General features: G+C 51.1%; 1 long non-coding RNA gene across 3 annotated transcripts; it reads left to right on the forward strand.

Moving 5' to 3' along the window:
- Nucleotides 1-490: 490 nt before the first annotated feature.
- LOC139084457 (uncharacterized) lies at nt 491-10016 on the forward strand. Of its 3 annotated transcripts, XR_011541837.1 has the most exons (8): nt 491-629; nt 846-979; nt 6308-6652; nt 7006-7050; nt 7552-7619; nt 7835-8347; nt 9341-9502; nt 9719-10016. It is a non-coding gene; the product is annotated as an uncharacterized lncRNA (long non-coding RNA). The 3 variants fall into 3 exon arrangements; XR_011541836.1 differs by lacking the exons at nt 9341-9502; nt 9719-10016 and adding an exon at nt 5204-6028; XR_011541838.1 differs by lacking the exons at nt 7006-7050; nt 7552-7619; nt 7835-8347; nt 9341-9502; nt 9719-10016 and adding an exon at nt 5204-5516 and having other exon boundaries at nt 6308-6963.
- The last annotated feature ends 6749 nt before the right edge of the window (nt 10017-16765 follow it).

Here is a 16765-nt window from a genome sequence, read left to right on the forward strand (position 1 = left end):
TGAGACGGGACGTTCATTCAGCCACTTCCACAAATATTAACTGAAGACCTACTATGTGTGAGGCTCTGCATTCTCCCTGGGAGACTCTCCCTTTATGAAGCTCGAGGCATGGAGGGGAGCCCTTTCCCAAGGAAACCCTAGACCAGAATTTCATTATGCCAAAAAGACCCTTCCAGAAACATCTGTATGGGTGAGGGTGGGCTGACTGCTGTAACAAACAGCCCCACCTCAGTAGTACCCCTATAAAGGTTGAGGTCCACGTCACAGTTCACTTGGGAGCTTGGAAAGAGCTTGGCTCCATGTATCACTCAGGGACTCAGACAGCTTCCATTTCGTGGTTCCACCATCCCCTAGGGTCCCAGATTCTTCCACGGGGTCCTCTGCATCTGGTCTGCAGATCGAGGATCATGGGCTTTCTTCAGGGCCAGGCCCGGAAGTGACCTTCATCACTTACTCCCATGTTCCATTGGTCAGAATTCAGTGACGTCAACCCACCTAAGTGCCAGGGTCATCTGTGTGTCTCAGAGAACGAGGACATGGGGTTTGGTGAATGCACAGCATTGTCTGTGTCACAGGATCTATGTGCCGGGACCATGTGAGGACACCAGAAGGAGCATGCATGTGTGATGGTGAGTGTGAGTGACAAGAACGGGGCACCCGCATGCTCAGGGCCAGGCTGTCTGCCCACAGTGAAGACGGAGCGCCTTCTGCGCCCAGACCGCCTGCTGTCCGCTCTGCTCTTCCGTGTGACAGCCGTGCCGCCTCGGGCAAGCTGCCTCTCTTCTCCAAACCTCAGTTTGCTCAGCTGGAAAACAGAGATGCTAATCTCAGTCTCTGCGTCACAGGTTCGTGTGAAGAACAAGTGAGACGGGAGAGGAGAAACAGGTTCTAACTCCAGAGCCCGCTGTGTGGTCAACACCTTATAAATGTGGGTCACGATAAGAGGAAGCTGGGCTTGACTTCCCTCTGCCACTTACGGGTACGTAATGACCGTGGCCAGGTCACCTTGACCCCTCTGAGCTTCAGTCTCTGAATCCCTAAAATGAAAATAACAATCGTGCTGCCCCAGAGAGCAGCGATAGGATTAAGACAATAAAGACAGCAGATAAAAAGCTGACTGTGCGGCTCGCCACATAGTAAGTGCTTAGTGAGGATTAGCTATTATGCTTCTTCTATTTTTATATAAGCATTTTTTACATAGATTACCTCAATTACACCTCACATCTCCCGGAGACAGAAAACGGTAGGTGAGGTTGCCCACGTGTGAATGCGAAGGAAGCAACCACATGCTCTGAGAATGAATGAATGAATGCAGGGAGGAACGAATGAACATCACAGTCGCTTGGGCTTCCGAGGCAGGAGGTGCAGTTTCCATTTCTCGGAGCAAGGGTGAAGTCTGCCAAGATAAATTAACCTTCCCACATCAGTGACTCATTTGGCAGGAATAACAGCCTTGCAAACTGAACAGAGAGGGGAGAGGGAAGAGGCCGCAGGAAGGGCGGAGGGAGGGGGAGGAGCTCGGTGATGACTCAAGATGTGAGAGCCGGCTTCTTACTCTCTCGCTCGCCCGCTCTCCCTCTCTCTTTCTTTTTAACTGAAAAAGTAGCCCCGGTGTACACATTTGACCTTTTCAAGTGGGGAAGTAGAGCTCCGAGCCATCAGGTGGCTTTGGACATCAGGACCAGAGGAGGGAGCTTGGAGACGGCATCATCAGCCCCCCACTGTATGGGGTGGACGGGGGTCCAGGGCTCACACGGCCGCATCGTGCACGGCAGGGTCAGGCCGGAGCCCCAGGCCGCCTCGCCTCCAGCCAGAGCTCCTTCCTGATCCCGCTGGCTCTGTGCTGAGTGCCTGCCTTCCCTCACCTGGCCGTTCTCACACCGCCTTCAGTGGCTGGGGAAGCTTCAGGGCGAGGGAGGAAAGATCAAAGACTGAGACCACAGGTCTTAGAAAGGAAGGGACTTGATTATCTACTTCTGTCTACACGGGGGTTTTATGAGGAGCCCTCTAGGAGAGGTTCTGCCTGTCTCCTGGAAACCGAGCTGGAGGCAGTGAGGCTGAGATAAAAGAGATCGACGACAGACACCAAGAGGGACTTTTTGATCTCTGAAATGAAGACGTTCCCCCTGAAACATGGCTCAGATGGCTTTACTCTCTCGCTCAAACCTTCTCTAGCTCCCTACTGCCTGCAGGATACAATCCTTTTTAGAGTCGTGGTGAAGAGCAAGGGCTTTGGGGTCAGAGAGACCCGGGTTGGAATAACTATGCACCACAAACGGGGCGGCTTAAACCACTGACATCTCCTGTGTCACAGTTCCAGAGCCCGGAAGTTGGAAATCAAAGCGTCACTGGGCGGCTGCCTTCTGAGGGCTGTGGATGGAGGGAGCTGTCCTGGGCCTCTCTCCTTAGTTTGTGGATGGCTGTCTTCTCCCTGTAGCTCTTTCCACCTTCTTCCGTCTATGCATGTCTGTGTCTGTGTCCTAATTCTCTTTTTATAGGGACACCAGTCATATTAGATTGGGGCCACCCCAATGACCTCATCTTAACCCATCACATCTGCAATGACCCTGTTTCCAACCAAGGTCACATTTCGAGGTGCTGGGGACTAAGACTTCTCCATAAGAATTTGGGGAGGACATAATTCACCCCATAACATGTGGGTACCTAGTAGATCCATCTCACCTCATAGGGCGGCCGCAAAGATTGATGACAGAACGCTTGTCAAGGCTTAGTCCAGAGCCTGGTGGGTTGTAAGCGTCCAGAAAAGATGACCTAAGATATTCATTGCTGTGGTTGTGGTCACTCACCCAATGACCCCTTCTTTTTTCTTGATAAATTCCCCTAATGTTGTTTGGGAGGGCGGTCTGTCAAGGCCCAGCAAATGGGTCATGTCTAAATTGAAAAAAAAAAAAAAGGCAGTGTTGTTCCTCTTTACCAGTGATTGGTCTAAGGGCTGGGTAGGTGACCTAGTTCTGGTCAAATAGATGTAAGAGGATTCTTCCGGGGCATTGGGAGGTTGGGGGATAGAGTCTGGGAAATACTTTCTCTCCCAAGGGAAAAAGAATTGCATGAGAATACCACTTCTCTTTCCTTCTTCTCCTTTGTTTCCCAACCTGCATTTGACATTATCGTGAGAGGATGTGATGCCTGGTGTTGTGGCAGCTTTCTTGCAACCATGAGAACAGATATTGTCAGTACTCTGAGGTTGGCAGAGTAAAAATGTGGAGATGGCCTGGGGTCCCTGATGACATTGTTCAGCCCTGACAGTAATGGGACCATGTGCCCCTTGACTCCTTGTTGAATAAATAATGAAAATTCATATAACTTAAGCCACTATCAGTGGGGTTTTCTGTGACGTGCAGTCAAATAGATAACTAATTATTGCGAGTGACAGCCAGCCTCCAAGATGGTCTCCAATGATCCCTGCCACCTGGTAGTCACAGCCCCTCTGTGGATACTTCTCTAGTCCTTTCCCACATTGAAAAGTGCCAAGCTGCATAATCAATGGCATATTGCAGAAATGACAGGATATGACTTCCAAGGCTGGTCCACGTGGTGTGGAACTGAGACTCCTGCCAACAGCCAGCACCAATATGCCAGGCATGCGAGTGAGCCATCGTGGAAGACATCCTCCAGCCCCAGTCTAGCCTTCAGATGACATCATGGCTGCAACCTCCCGAGAGAACCTGAGTCAGAACCACCCAACCAGGCTGCTCCTGAACAACTGACTCACGGAAATTGTGAGATAACAAACCACTAAGTCTGGGGGTAATTTGTTACACAGCACTAGATAGCTAATACACCTGTCACTCAAAAATATCTCCCGTCTGGTCCCATCCTGCCTTCCCAGCCTCATTTCCCATAGTAAGCTTCATCCGCCCTAGAGTCCAGCCAACCTGGCCCATATACATCATACTCTTCCAGGCTCAGTGCTGCTTCTTTTGCCTGGAATCTTCCCTCCCCCATCCCTGCAAAGTCTATCCAATGCATCCTTTCAAACTCAGTGGCTCAAGTTTCTTCTCCTTCATGAAGCTTCTCCCAACCCCCTCGAAAGTGATTTCCCCTCTCTCTGCACTTCTAGAGCATCTGCTGTGTACTTTTAGGATCAATAAGTATTTATTTGAGCACCTACAATGTGTTGGATGCTGAGAGCACAAACATGAACAAAGAATGGTGCTCCCGAAATTGAGGATCTTATGTTTTCAAGAGGATGTTATAATTATAGATGTAGTTTCTGGCCTTAAGGAACCATAGTCCCCTGAGACCAGGTTCAAAAACTAATTCTAATCCTTGTATACCCCCAGAGCCCTCGGCACACGTAAAACCTCAATGAATATCTTTCAACCGAATGATTAAAACAGGCTTTAATAAATAACAGAAACCCAACACAAAATGACTTAAGTAGTAAACAGTATTTATTAGATTATGGAACTAAAAGTTTCATAGGTAAAGTTTTAGGCAAGGCTGGATCCAGGGGCTCAAACATTGTCATTAGGGCTTGCAGTCTCTATCTCATGGTGCCGCATTGTTGCATTTTCAGATAGATCCTCTTCACAAGGCAGCCTTTGGCATCTCCCAAGTCCAGACCAATGGATAGAGCATCTCTCCACGTTCTGATCTTACGAAAGTCCCAGGATTAGCTCTGTTTGGCTCTGATTGAATCACATGTACATCCCTGAGCTAATCATTGAGGGATGCAATGCTCTGATTGGTCATACCTGGGTCACATGTCCACCCTGTATTAGTTAGCTATTACTATGTAACAAATTACCCCCAAACTTAGCAGGTTAAAACAACTCACATTTATGATCTCATCATTTCTGTGGGCCAGGAATCCAGGCACAGCTTAGCAGCATCCTCTGCTTCACAAGGCTGCTATGAAGGTGTTAGCCCTGGGTTTGCAGTCTCATCTGAAGTCTCGACCGGGAAAGGATCCACTTCCAAGCTTACTCAGTGGTTGTTGGCAGGATTCAGTTCCTCACAGGGGGTTGGACTGTTGGCCTCAGATTCTCACTGGCTATTGCCTTGGCTGGAGGTTGCCCTTGGCTCCTTGCCCGTGGGTCCTCCCACATGGCAACTTACTTCATCAAAGCATGTGACCTGTGAGGGGAATAGAGTCTACTAGCAAGACAGAAATCACAATCTTTTGTAACTTAATCATAGACATGGCGTCCCATTACTTTTGCTGTATTCTGTTTTTTAGAAGTCAGTTCTTAGGTTCAGCCCACACACAGAAGGAGGGGATTATTCAAGGATGTGGACACCAAAAGACAAGGCTCACGGGGGCCATCTTGGAAGTCTGTCTACCACACACCCATACAAGCCAGAAGTGAGATCAACTCCTCCTGAACTACATGGACGGAGAGTGGAGGGGGCACTTCCTCCAAGGAAGATTGGAATGCTTTTACCGGAAGAAAGGAGAATGCCTCCCAGATGGCCAAACAGCAAAGGCCTCCACACAGCAACTAAGGAAATTTGTAGCGAACACCAAGATTGGAATAGGCATTAGCTACCTGGTTTGTTTCTATAAGGTTGTACTATTTACCCTGAATGAAAGACAGCTGACTTACCAAATTCTCACCAGCACTGAACTCTATCGGGGTTTTATTTTTCTCTCAACTTTGCTAGTACGAAAGTTTATAAAAACAATTTCTAAGTGCTATTTAGCTTGCATCGCTCCAATAATCGTTGTCCCATGGCCCTCCAGACTTGTTTTGTAACTGCATTTTCTCTCTGTTTTTTAACCATTGAGTATATGCTTGTCTTCAAAACCCCAACAAGATCATAAGATTCCTAGGAGCGAGGATCACGTCCCTCCAGGGCACGAAGCCGGGTTCTCTGCCCTCCCAAAGACTGAGCCAACGATATTTACCAATCCATGAGTTTCGGGCTTTTCTGATATTTGCTGAGCTCACGGTTCTTTCGCAAGAGGGACTTTGAATCTACGTAAAAAGACACATGTAAATGAAAGAAGCAACAAATTGCGCTCGGTCCACACAGTTCGGAAGAGCTGCAGCTCCGGTCTGTGGTCAGTAAGGTTAATTGAAGAGCGCACCGCATCATTTTGAAAAGAGTAGCCCGATTTGAGGGGGAGGCGGGAATGTTTTTTCATTCTTGGGATAAATGAAAGATTAATTTTTAAGTCTTCTTTAAAAACCCTCAAAGAGGTGCTAGAGACGAAATTACTTTTAATTGGTCAACTTAGCCCCAGCTCGTGAATGCTCAAGTGCGTGCAATGAGAATTCAGTCCGTGTAAAACTTGAACTTGTTGTTGTTTTTTTTTTGTCTTACTCTCTGTCCTTCCCAGGTCAAGGATTTAATCTACCACTCGCCTCTCTGAATCGGAGGCCTTCTGCGTGGCTGGAGTCTCCGACCGCCTTCAGCTTCTACTCACCAAACACGGGCAGCGGCTAGGGCTCCAGGGGGTTGGGAAGGAGCGAGCTTCTGGATTTTTCTTCCGTCTTCAGCAGATGTGAAGGTGTATCAGAGCAGGGGAATTGGCACGAAGTAGGATCAAATCCCGCCCCCTCCGCACCCCCACTTCCTAGCAGTTGACTTGGAAAAATCACTCAGCCTTCCTGAGCCTCAACTGCTTCATTTCTCAAAGGGAATTGTAAGACCTACCACAAATGTCGTGATCAGCAGTGTACAGGTAACTGTTTAATAATTGGCTCTTTAGGGGAAAACCCTGATTAGTAGCATTTGCCAATTACCACGGTGTCAATACTCCCGCCACGAACAATTTCAAACTGCCAAGGCGAGGTCACTCAACACAGAGCTGGGAGGCGATGTATTATAGGGTATTTTCACCACACGGACACAAGAGACATATCTAATCTCAAGAGCACAGGTAATAGAAAAATGTGGTGAATGGATTAAGAAATGAAGAATTTTGAGTACTTATTTTCTTTGCTTTTAATATAATTTATTTAATTGTAAGTTTATATAATTTCTTTTTGAAAATAATGGCTGTGCCTCCCTGCTCTCTCAAATCCTATACCCTAGGGGACATGGCGACCCAAGGTTGAGAGAAGGGGGACAAGTCTGCAGGTAACTAAAGCACAGAATAGCTTATTGCGAAGTTCAGGGCCCGGGCGGTGAAGCTGAACAGACTTGTTTTCAAACCCTGTTTCTCCAGACGGGTGAGCGGCTCACCCTCTTTGTGAAATAACCCTCTTGAGTAAAATAATCATTTTACGCTCATTCGTAATGTAATCCTCTTCCCTTCAGTTATTGCCGGATCTAAATGAGATAAGGTGGGAAAGCTTTTAGCACAGAGCCTGGCACATAGTAACAGCTCAATAAATGGTAGATGCTCTCGTTATTAATGTGATAATTGTGCTAATGGAGAAGTGTGAGCGGCACACAAGGAGCCTGGCGGAGGGGCAGATTAAGGAGCTGGGATCAAGCTGGGCACGAGGAAGCAGGCAGGGGCTGCAGTGTGGGCTGGAAAATCAGGAGAGCATTGCCTTGAGCAGATGGGCAGAACTGCCCTTAAAAAATAAGAATCCCAAATAGGCCCTCTGAGCCTGCCCCTGGCCTTGGATGTAGGTCCCGCTCTCTTGGAGTGAGAACAAGGGTCTGGAGGACACATCACTGATGGTAAAAGGTAAAAGCAGGTAAGCTGACGGGAGGCACTGTTCACGCGGTGGGCGGTAGTTGTGGGGCCTCGCAGACACCTCCGTCAGCCCGGAGAACTGTGAACTCATGGGGAGGGGACAGGAACCTCCGCCGCGGGCAGAGGATCAGACCAGAGCTAAACTTTAGAAAAGATCTGTCGCCTGGATAAGGAACAGATTCAGTTGCTCAACCCAACCTCCCCTTATCGCCAAAGACCCAGCTCAACGTCCTCTCTGGCTCAGACAGAAACCACAGGACCTGGGAGGTGACCAGTTCATGACCTAGGAGCTGACTCTGGGGGAGTCCAGACTCTGTCTCCAGTGCTCCTCCACCAGGAGACCTGGGGTGCCCACAGGAACTTCACAGCTCCTGCCCAGACAGGAGAAAGAGACTTGTGAGTGTGGCCCCCTGCAAAGGGATGCAGATTACTAAACAGCTGTGCGCAGGCGCTGTGGCCTCGCATCCCTGCCTCGCCCTTCCCCAGTCCAAGCCTGGGTTTTTCTTAAACAAGAAATTACCAGTTACTGTTAACTCTGAAGATATCCCCAACCGGCTCGTCAACTTGGCTGGCCACCTTTGACCTGCTCCAGATGCAGCCATTGCTCACATTGCTAACCCCCTAACTTCCTCTTTCTGAGCTGCAAAAACTGATAACAATAGATGACATTACAGAGTGCTGGGCACTTTCTGTGCAGACTCTCATTTCATCCCCACAACAGCCTATGAGGTAAGTTTCATTCTTTTATCCCCATTTTACAGAAGAGAAAACCGAGCTCAAATAAGGGAGCAGACCTGCCCACGGTCATTCAGCTAGTTAGTGGCCAAAGCCAGGATTTAAATCCAGATCTGTGTGGCTCCACAGCCCACTTGCTGCCAGGGGCCCGGAATCCCCTCTGTTCCTCTGTCATGCCTGGGGGCGGCCAGGATGAGGGTGAGGCAAGCACGGTACAAAATATACAGGCTCCAGGCATTGGAGTTAGACAGACCTGGCTTTGAATCCTGTCTTCACTTCCAACCAGCTGTGTGATTTTGGACAAAGGACTTTCCCCTCTCTGTGCCTCAGTTTCCCCATCCATAAAATGGGACCAACGATGCATGCTTTGCAGGGTGCGTTAGTTTGTATGGTATTGTGGCTGCTCTAACAAAGTACCACGGACTAGGTGACTGGAAACAGAAATTTTTTCTCTCCCAGTTCTGGAGGCCAGAAGTTCAAAATCAAGGCCTCAGCAGGGCCACGCTCCCACTGAAGGCTCGAGGGGAGGGTCCTGCCTTGCCTCCCAGCTCCTGGTGGTCCCAGGCATTCCTTGGCTTGTGGAGCATCATTGCAGCCTTTGCCTCTGTGCTCGCTTGGGCTTCTCCCTGTGTGTCTGTGTCCTTTCTGTCTCTTATGAGGACACTCTCATTGCATGTGGGGCCCGCCTTAATCCAGTAAGCTCGCATCTCGGTTCTACTTTATATCTGCAAAGACCCTACTTCCATATAAGGTCACATTCTGAGGTTCTGGGTGGACATGAATTTGGGGGGGACACTGTGATGTTTAATTGATGTGGCAACGTGACAGGGCCACAGGCTGCCCAGATATTCTGTGAAACATTATTTCTGTGTGTGTCTGTGAGGGTGTCTAAGGGTGAGCTTAGTATTTGAATGGGTAGACAGAGGAAAGCAGATGGCCCTCCCCAGGGCAAGTGGGCATCATCCGATCCCTTGAGGGCCCAAATAGAACCAAACAGAGGATGAAGGGAGAATTCGCTCTCTGCCTGACTGCCTCCAAGCCGGGACGTCAGTCTTCTCCTGCCTTCGGCCTGGCACTCACCCCACCGGCTCTCCTGGGTCCCCAGCTCGCGGAAAGCAGGTCATGGGACTTCTCAGCCTCCGTAATTGCGTGAGCCAATTTCTTATAATAAATCTCTTTCTCTCTCTTCTTCTTCTCCTCAATAGATAGAAAGACAGAAGATAGATAGAAGATAGATAGATGACAGAGATAGATATAAGTATATGTGATATGTATATAATATCTGTATCTAATCATATCTATCATGTATATAGCTATATATCATATAATCTATGTGATGTCTGTATCATATCTATCTATCTATAGAACTGGCATCGATACAGATGTAACTATAGAGAGAGCACTCTCTCTATGGACACGGACGGATAGTTCTGTTTCTGCGGAGAACCGTGACTCATGCCGAGGCTCTTTCCCCAAGGAAAGAGGAAGGTTGCTTCCAAGAGCAGTTGGAGGAGCGATGACCGTCCCCTGTGCCTGCAGCCAGTCCCCCTTCACCCACAGGCTCTCCTCTCTGGCTTCTGAGTAAGCGGGGGAGGATGACTCAAGGCCAGATTCTCCACTCCTCTGAACTGTGCTTTCCATGGAAATAAACTTTCCCAAGGAGGCTCCCTGGCCCTTGCTATTCTTTCTCCGTGACCTGGGTCGACAGCAACGTCCATCAGAACGGGAGAGAAACCGTTCATGGAGCCTGGCATGTGTGGGGTGGCATGTGGTCGTCACAGGCCCGTTGGGAAGCATGAGGATGGCAGTTTGCAGAGGAAGAGCTGAGGGTCAGAGGTGTACAGTAAGGAGCCCGGGGCACCCAGCTTTTAGGGGGCCCGTGTTTGAAGGTTACGGCAATCGCCCTGCACCCCAGCCCTCCTCGCGGCCGGTGTGCACTAACACACGCTTTGTGCCGGGCTGGGCACAGTCTTGCACATTAGCTCACTTGCCCTTGTGGCCCGCTTTGAGAGGCTGTTGCCCCCAGTTGCAAATAGGGCTCAGAGAAGCTCGGAGAAGGACAGTCCTGACTCTGTGATCCCACAGCCGTCAGAGCCAGAGTCAAACCTCCCGCTGCCCAACCCGAAAGCCCTCGATGTCCCCTCTTCCCAGACCCATCTCCCACTTCCCTACCTCCCCATCCTTCCCGGTGTGGGGGCAGGTGTGGGAAGGTTTCCCAGGAGAGGGGGCAGGGCGGACCGGCTGCCTCCTTCATCTGGTCTTCATTCCGCAGAGGACGAGAAAGAGCCTGGGCGTGTGAATGTGTGTGACGGGCTGTGTGTGTGAGAGCCTGTATGTTTATGCATATGTGAGTGTGTGAGCATGGCTGTGAGTATGTGGTTTTACAGGGGGGCTGGGAAGGGACGGGGTGGGAACAGACATTCCTTGGAGGTTGGGCCAGAGCCCGTGGAGGCATCCTCCCCTCCCTCTCCTCCCCGCTCCTTTCCCCTCCTTCCCCTCCCCTCGCCCCATCCCGGAGGATTCTATGCAGCCCGGGACAAATGAAAGAAGTGAAACCAGGGCAGGCACATCGCAGGGGGGTCAGCAGGGGCGAAGAAGGCCAGGGCCCTGTCTCTGCCTCCCCGGTTCCTGAACGCTGAGGATTACATGCTGGACTTCTGCTGTTTAATCAGCTGGTAGCAATTTAACCATTACACCCCAGCGAGAGAATCCGAGACATTTCCTACAGGAGAGGGGAAAGGAAGGACTAAGATGGGAGGAATGCAAAGGGGGGGTGGGGACACAAAACAGCTTTATTAAAAAGAAAAAGGGGGGAAAGGAACACGATCTGTAATTGTATCTCAGTTGGAAATAAAGCTCCCAGGGCTGGGAGGGGAAGCAGCCCACTGGAGATGCTGCGGAGAGGGAAGCGGGGGCCAAAACAGGGGCAGGTGGGTGCAGGCTGGGGGCGGGGGCCGGCGTGGGAAGTTTTGTCTCCTGCAATGAGGGGCTGTCTCAGCACCCAGAGAGGGCCTGCCCCTTGCACATGTCCTGGAGATGGCCCCTCTGAACCTGGAAACAGCAAGCACTTCAGCAAGAATTGACCCGCTTGCACCACTGGAAAATGAGATGGGTAGGCGAGATGAGATTCCTTATCAAATGCTATTTTCATTATTTAAAACAAAAACCTTCCCCAGCCCGCTCCCTTTCCTCTGTGTCCCAGTGTGTCTTAAGTGCCCGCGCCTGTGCCCGGCTGGCTCCGCAGCCCACTGCTGCACTTGGCCCCCAGGCCAGGTGGGAGGGACCCCCTCTGTGGTCTGATGCAGAGCACTGGGGAACGCCCCTGGAAGGGGACTTGGAAGAAAGCAAGGATGGCGTTTGAGGCATAGAAAGAGCACCAATTTTGAAGTCTGGGGTTCCAGGTTTGAACCCCAGGGCTGTCCCTGGCTCGCTGAGTTAACTGGGGCCAGTTGCTAAGCCTCTCTGAGCCTCAGGTCTTCATCTTGATTTATAGGGGTTGGCACACTTTTTCTGCAAAGGGTCAGATGGTAAATACCTGTGCAGATCACACGGTCTCTGGAGCAACTGTTCAGCTCTGTTGCTGTAGCACGAAGGCAGCTGTCATCATATATAAATGAACGAGCATAGCTGTGGCCAATATAACTGTGTTTACAAAAACAGGCAGCTGGCCCATGGGCTGTAGCCTGCTTACCCACGATCTAGAAAATAGGAATGATGATGCTCACCTCCGGGGGTTCCGGGAGAAGTAAACATGGTGGTGTGTGTTAGCACATGGCCGGGGTCTGAAACACGTTGGCAGTCTTTCATCCAGGTAGGGTGAGCAAGACAGCTGAGATTTTTCTGACCAACAGACTTCTACCAATTTTCCATCATTTCACGTCAGGCACTGGGCCAATGCAACAGTTAAGTCAGCAAATAAGCCACTAGTGGGAATCTAAGGGGACAAGGGCCTGAGGATCTGGGCTTTGCAGGGTGAATAGGAGTTTTCAGAGAGAGGAAGGGAGAAGCATAAAGGGAAAGAAACGACATTCTCACTCAGGGAAGCAGCATGTGCATAGACACAGAGGCAGGAGGGTCCGGGGGGGAGGGGCTGTAAGTATGGAGTGGGGTGTAGGAGAGAAAGGGGAAGGAAAGGACAGGTGTCAAAGGTCAGGCCTCTCCCCATCTCATGCCTTGGGTCAGAAAAGAAAGGATTGTTGCAGGCTGGAGGCGGTGCTCGAGGCCCAACAACCAGAGGGCATCTCAGCTCTGTCCCCTGCTGGTCCCTCTCCAGGTGTCGCCAAAGCCTGAGTCCCTAGTAATTCTCCACTCCTTCCAGGAGGCTGCAGGGGATTGTGGTAAAAAGCATGGACACTGGCGTCGCACGGATGTGGTCCCGAATGCCCCCTCGAACATTCGCTTGCTGTGTGGTCTTGGGTAAATGTCTTTCCCTCTCTGAGTCTCCATTTCCTCCTCTGCAAGATAGGGGTTACAATCTCTTCCACCCAGCAGGTGTCCTGCTGGGGGATTAAATGGGGCGATAAAGGGCTATGCTCAACTCAGGGCTTGCCTGGCACCCAGGAAGCGCTTCAGGAACAGAAGCAGTTACAATCATCATTACCATTAGGACGTGGACACGGTGCTCCTCAAAAGCGTCCATGCCACTCCCTCATTGTTGGGGTGGGCAACGGGGTGACTCTGTGCCAAGCACACCTGGCTTCCTCTATCCCTATGGCAGTTCCATTTTCCAGGTGAGGAAACTGAGGCATAGTGAGGGTTTCAGTGACCTCCTCAGATTCAAACGACTATTATAGCATCAGCAGAGCCTGGATTTGAAACTAAGAAGAGGGCGTTCCGAACCCTAAGCTCTTTCTGAGACCCCCCCACCTCCTGAGAACCAGCCCATCCAAGTGTCAGGCCCGTCATCTTGGGAGGTGACCAACGACCCTGCTTTGTCCAGAAGGGAAGGGGTTCTGGGATGCCCGACATCCAGAGCTAAAATGGGGCAAAACCCCTGAGCAAACCCAGGGTCCCCACATCTTGGTGCCGCGAGCACCAGGCCCAAAGCCATCAGCCTCCTCGGCCCGCCTTCCGGCACTCCCTTGGGACCCTCGTTCCTCTGGGCCGTGCTGTGTGGGGGCACAGCCTCCAGTCCCCGTCGCCGGGAATCCCGTCGATTTTCCAAAGTCAGCCTTTGTGAAATCTCCTTAAGGCACAACGTCCTAAAATTAAAGCATTAGTTAAAATACATAAAACATGAAACAGCGAAGGCAATGGAAACAGCTGAAATAGTATAATAAAACATGTCATTACAGCAGATTAGGATGAAAGATGGTTCCTGCATTATGCCCCCAAGGTTGGCAAGCGGAGACTCCGTAAATATGTCAAGAAATGTACACACAAACGCACACGCACGGATATTTATATACGAGCTCTCGGCAGCCGGGCAGACGGCTGCAGTGGTGGAACGACGTGACTTTCGAGTACAGACAGTAGGATGCGTTGTCACCCGGGTGCTAGAACGCGCTGGGATGCAGACGGAGGAGGGCCGAGGTTCTGGAACCCGCAGCGTCTCGGGGCTCCGCAGTTTTCCATCAAGGCTTGTCGGGGAAGTTACCAGCAGCCTGCGCTGATCAGCTTTCAGCCCCCATGCGATCGCCTGTCGAGGTCTCTCTGGACGTTTCTCTCGGTTTCTGCGGTTCCTGCGCGGGTCCCACGTGACACCACATTCCTGCTGCTAATGGGTTCACAGGCTGTTTGGCCATATGGGGGGAGGTAGGATTTCTTAAAGGCAAGCCACAAGCCAGCTTCTACCCACTCCTGCTCCCAATGGGGATTGACTGACGCTCGCTCTTGGGGCCCTGGGGGAGGGACCTAAGCTGGGAGACCGACCATCCCTGTTTGCCTGGGACTGTCCCAGCTGTAGACTGAAACCCCTCAGAACCCGGCAAACTGGGATGCCTGGCACGCCTGCAATCAAGTCCCAACCCCGCGGCTTTCTCAGTGTCCAACTTCCTTCTCTCATCTTTTGAAATTAAAGATGCACAAAGCCGGCGAAATCAACTCAACCCATTCCTGAGTCACCCTCCCCCACTGGATGCAAAAAGGAATGTGGGACTCAGGTTATAAGGATTAGCAGAAAGATACCAACTGTTCGTGTGTCACCAAAACCCTACCTCCCATCGCTGATGAGCAAATTGGCGAATTCCTTCGGGGTCAATCCTGCTGGCGGGTCTCGGGGTCTGTTTTATTTAACTGACGCGTTGGTCTCTGATAGCCCGGCTCTCGGGTGATAAATTGCATCCATATTTACTCTTCTTCCTAAAGCTAATTGTTGGGGGGTTGTGTTTTAAATACCTTTTTGATGTGCTAAGAGCTCCCCGTGAGGTAGATAAACAGACCGTCCATTTCTGCAGAAGTTCCCGCTCCTAATTCGTGGTCGTTAACGGACATTAACCTCTTGGCTTCCCCTCTCCGCTCACACCCTCATCCTATAATCATTGTCATTACTTATAATAACATTTTACACTTGTAGGTCAGCTTTTCTTTCTAAGTGCTCCGGTCTCGCCTAATGAGTAGCTGTTGAATCTAAATAATGAAGTATTTGCCCTTCTCAGGTTCCCACGTCGAGGGCAGAGAATGCTCCTCTCTTGACCTCTGGAGTGTGTGCGTGCACACGCACATTCACACTCAGGGGCACACTCATGCATGCGTGCTCACACATGCACGCACACATTCACATTCAGGGCGCACACTCACCCAGGTGTACATGCACACGCACACTCCCTCTGAGTTACCAGCGGGAACTAAGACCATTTGTCATCTCTTTATCTAAGATGCGAATCATCAGGCTAGCTACCAGTTTCTGAGGGCTTCAAATCCGCCCGGTTGATCGGGCTCAGCATGCATTTCATTTTCACAGCAACCCTCTGAAGTAGGTAATCAGCCCATTCTGCAGACAGGGAAACTGACGGTTGCGGTAACTGTCTCAGGGTCACACAGCTAATAAGTTACAAAATGCTATTCCAACACATCAGTGTCACCAGGTCCCACACCCTGAGCCCCCACTGACCCAGAGGACCCCAGCCAACTCAGAGCCTTCGAATGCCCTCACCCACAGTCCTCGGGCAAATCCCAGGGAGGGAAGAGTGCCGAGGAGCCCCTTCTTATGGGTAGCATTTTGCAGACCACTGGAGACAGTCTGCCTCATTACAGAAGCCAGAAATGGCACTGTCCCCTCTGGACCTTGGGTGGCACTGGGGCCGTCTGGACCTGGAGCTGCCATCTCCCCCGAGAGGCTGAGATGTGGCGTGGCTGTCCACACCAGAGCGGCCCCTCCAGGCCCCGGGCTAGTCCACTTTTCTAGTCCCTGCCTCCCTTTCTGCACAGAGATAGCACTTTCTCCTCTTGCCAGCCAAAAACGGGGGAGAATGTCACTGTGGCCTGGGTCACAGCTTCCACCGCAAGGTGAGGGCCTCCGAGGGACAGAAGCCCTAAGGAGATAAGACTGTGGCAGAGAGAGGAGGGACCCGTCCCCACGGCATCCTTTCTGCTGGCAGCCTGAAGCCATCAGAGGCATCAAATGTGCCGTTTGGTTTGGAGGAGAATGCCACTTGCTGGGGAGGGCCCCGTCTTCAAGTGTTCCAGCAGAATGCCAGAGACCAAAATTACACGCCTTCCCCTCACGGCTTACAAAGCAGCCTTCCAGGGGGTTTGCCCATGTATAATTCAAGAAACGCCAAAGCTGGAAACTGCAAACTCGCTTGGATTTTCCCTCCCCGAGAGGATCCTCGTCTCGACCACAATTGTTGGAAATTGCAGTGTCGTGTGCGTGGAAATGGAATGGCTCTGACCCCTGGTTCAGGTGACACGGTCAGGCCTTCCTCATCGAGGAGCCCGCGTGGGGACACGCAGCGAAGAACCCGGATGGCTTTGGTCTATGTCCAAAGTTCTTTATCCCTCTTTTTCTTTGTCCTTTTCCACAAGCACGAGGCAAATAGCAACCTGCTTTCCTGGAATCTGGTCCTCGGTGTCTCCGAGGCTCTGAGGACATCTTGCTGCTTCGGGGTGGCCACTTAAATGCCCAGAGACTCGCAAACAACCAGCCTGAGCGTGTCACCCAGGCCCCCGCCCAAATTGGCAGGCGACCAAGAGGCTAGGACACCAGGGCCTCCTGCTGATCGCTTTCACCTTGTGGGCCTGGAAGGGCCCTGAACATAATCACAGTTTCCATCACTCAGGGAGCTCTCCAGCTTATCTCACTTCCTGGGGCATGGCAGGAGGGTGACTCCAGAAGCAGGAGGATCTGGGTTCAAATCTCTGCCCTGCTACTCACTGGCGGTGTGACCTTAAGCAACTTGCTGAACCTCTCTGGGCCTTCTCTTTGTCATCTATAAAATGGAGCTCATACCACCCGCCTTATGGCATTGTGGA

Source organism: Equus przewalskii, chromosome 7 (assembly GCF_037783145.1).
Source record: "Equus przewalskii isolate Varuska chromosome 7, EquPr2, whole genome shotgun sequence".
Classification (NCBI taxonomy): Eukaryota; Metazoa; Chordata; class Mammalia; order Perissodactyla; family Equidae; genus Equus; species Equus przewalskii.